Raw genomic sequence first — 3,543 nt, 5'->3', positions numbered from 1 at the left:
CGGGCTGCGAACCTTAAGGTCAGCGGTTTGAAACTACCAGCTGCTCCGCGGGAGAAAGATGAGGCTTTCTACTCCTGTAAAGATTTACACCCCTTGGAAACCCTGTACTGGGTCGCTATGGGTTGGAACTGACTCTATGGCACTTAACAACAACAACAATCAATATTTAAAATTAAATTATGCCACCATTATTTAAAATACCAGCAAGCTCACCCATAGGCATGTTTCAAGGAAACCTCCAGACTAAAATTAGGAAGAAAAGCATGGTGATCCAATTTAAAATTTAGCCAATTAAAACCTTACAGACCACAACAGATCACTGCCCAACAAACTTTAGACATGCCATCAATACGTATCAATTTGTGGAGGAGGATATAATATTTACTGAAGCAGAGTGTCAGCAAGGGAGAAAAGACCCTTAGTGAGATGAATTTGCACAATTGTGACAAGAGTGAACTAAAACACGCTAATGGTTTTGAGGCTGAATTAATGCCAGGAGTCAAAGTTTACTCAATGGCAGCTAGCTACCTAGCTAGCTATTACGGTTTTACCTTGTATTGTAATGTGAAATTCTTTTACTTTGGAATTTCTTCTGTCTTGGAAAGTGGATATGCCTGTAGGAAATCTACATGATTTGAATAATGTGACTTGATTATAACTCATCAATTATTGCCACATCATTCAAATGGTTAGATTTACACTTGCTTTCTGCATTCTCTATTTTTATTCATACTGTCAATATTATGTTGTTGTTGTATGTGCAGTCAAGTCATTTCTGACTCATAACAATCCTTTATAGGGTTTTGAAGGAGGATGCAGTTTTTTTTCTTATATTCTCCAGGTTAGTAGATGAAAATTTACATGTGCATATTCTATGATTCCTAGAGATAAATATCATATTGTTTTACAATTATCTATACACATTGTTCTTGCTATTGTTATGTGCCTTTGAGTGATTCCAACTCATAGCAACACTGTATAGCATATCCATGGAGAAACTGGTGAGTTAGAACTGCTGCCCTTATAATTCAAACTGACTTTGTGGTCCAGTGCTTTATCCCACAGCACCATTGTTGTTTTAACAGAGTCGGTTCCGACTCATAGTTACCCTATACAGGGTTTCCGAGGCTGTAAATGTTTATGGGAATAGAAAGCCTCATCTTTCGCCCACAGAACAGCTGGTAGTTTTGAACTGCTGACCTTGAGGTTTGCATCCTGATTCATAACCACTATGCTACCAGAGCTCCCAGAACACATATTGCCCATTTTCCTTATGAAATGTACTTTTACCATATATAAATATAAAACCACCACCTCTCTGCCTATTTGTTGTACTGTGGTGGCTTACATGTTGCTATAGGGCTGGAAGATATGCCACCAGTATTTTAAATGCTAGCAGGGACACTTATGGTGGATAGATTTCTGCAGAGCTCCCAGACTAACAAAGACTAGGAAAAAAGAGACGTAGATTGCTTCTGAAAAGTTACCACTGAAAATATTATGAATAGAACAGAACAGTGTTACATATAGTGCAGGAAGATGAAAACTTTATGAATAGCAACAGAACATCATCAGATACCATGCTGGAAGATGCACCCCTCTTCAAAGTAAAGTTGACCATAATGACATGAATAGAGCACCCAAAGTTGGAAAGCATTAAAAATATATAGTGATTACAATTGTGAACCCAAATTATCAGATTGTGTAGGTAGCCTAATGTTGAGTTTACTCTGACTCATGATAACCACATATAAAACAGAATGAGAAGTAAACTACATATATGCTAAACATTTTTCTAGTCTGTAGGGATATAAAACTGTGAACCTATGAAAGAAACTGTGTAAAGCAGAAAACTATCAGAAAAGGAGAACTCAAACATTTCCCAAGAAAACAATTACTTTAGAGTAAATAAGTATTCTTTAAAGCCAGAACCAGTGAGCCATGGATGAAATAAGAAAGTCTGTTTGAACTGCAACCTGAGTACTAGAAAGTTCAGTTCTGGAAGTCGGAAATAGTCCAAGTAGTATACTCTACCTAGTCCTAAGAAGTCACTGTCAGAGAACAAACAAGATGGCGGATCAGGTGTAAGTGCAGTAAGGTGCTCTGTCAGCAAAAACACAAAATACAAGACCAAGCAGACTCAGGGGATGGTCCCAGAACTCTGAACCACATATAAAGGAATATTTAGAAGGTTGGAAGGCTTACAGCTAGGGGAATTTGTAGCAGAAGCAAGAAATCTATTGCTTTCAAATTCAAGACACTCAGCTGCTCCAGGAGCCAGCATCTTGGGTGAGACCAAGTGGAGGAAGGATCAGAGTAGCCACGGACACCTGACAGAACCACGGAGATAAAGGTGTGGACATTCTTTTATTTTGGTATCTGTTCATTGGTCCCTTGCTGTCTACGCACCTCCATTCTGGTGACTATAGGGGTTCCTGAGCTAAGGGACAACCCAGCCCCACCCTCCGAGGGTTCTACTATGCATGCGCACAGATCTCCTTGAAATTTAAAGAGACAGTATCCACTTAAAACCAAATGGCCACAGTTTGCCCTGAACTATTTATAACTAGAAAAAAAAGGCCTGAACAGGGATTGTGGAGTGGAACAGGCAGACAAAAAAGGAAATAGGCCAAAAGTTAAATCCTAAGTTACATCAAAATGAACAACAGTAGCATATTGAAATTTCTCATGAAGAAGTGTGGGAAGCCCATTTCCTGATCACATCTACCTGGAGGCAATCAGAAAGCATAAATAATACTAAGTTACACACCCATCTAAGTATTAAGGCCACAGATAACCCCTGAATATGTCCAAAAAACAGAAGCAGATGACCATATCTCCACATGTCCAGAAACGAGATAAAGTGACTGAGGCAAATGAGCTGAAAGTAGACCTACACACCATACTGGAAGATGGGCAGGCTTTGGAAATGCTGGAGAAGGAATTCAGAAGAATGATTATACAATGTATCAAAACACTATATAATAGAGTTGAGAAAAATAAGGAAGAAGTCAGGAAAGCACTACAGGAGCTATCAAATAAGATAGATAGAGCATTGGAAACAATTCAACACCTACAGAAGAGGCCCAAACGATTAATAATAGCATATCAGAAATGGACAATACACTTAAAGGACAAGGGAGAAGAATTGAAGAGATAGAAGCCAGAACTAGTGAACTAGAAGATAAATCTCTCAACACTACTAAGATAGAAGAACAAACACAAAAAAGGATAAAAAAAAAATCTGAAGAAGGCCTAAGATTCATGTTGGACAACATGAAGAGGAATAACTTAAGAATTATTGGCATTACAGAACAGGAACAATCACATAAGTCCACAAAGGAAATAGTTGAAGAGTTTCTGGAAGAAAAATTTCCTAACATCTTGAAAAGTGAAAAGATAAGCTCAACAAACCCCAGGATGGATAAACCCTAAAAAACAATCACCAAGACATATAATAATCAAGCTCTCCAAAATGAAAGATAAGGACAGGATCTTGAATGCTGCTATGGAAAAGAGAAATGCAGAATACAAAGGCAAGCA

This window comes from Chrysochloris asiatica, unplaced genomic scaffold, assembly GCF_000296735.1.
Source record: "Chrysochloris asiatica unplaced genomic scaffold, ChrAsi1.0 scaffold00309, whole genome shotgun sequence".
In the NCBI taxonomy this organism is placed as follows: domain Eukaryota; kingdom Metazoa; phylum Chordata; class Mammalia; order Afrosoricida; family Chrysochloridae; genus Chrysochloris; species Chrysochloris asiatica.
This window is presented reverse-complemented; position numbering follows the sequence as displayed.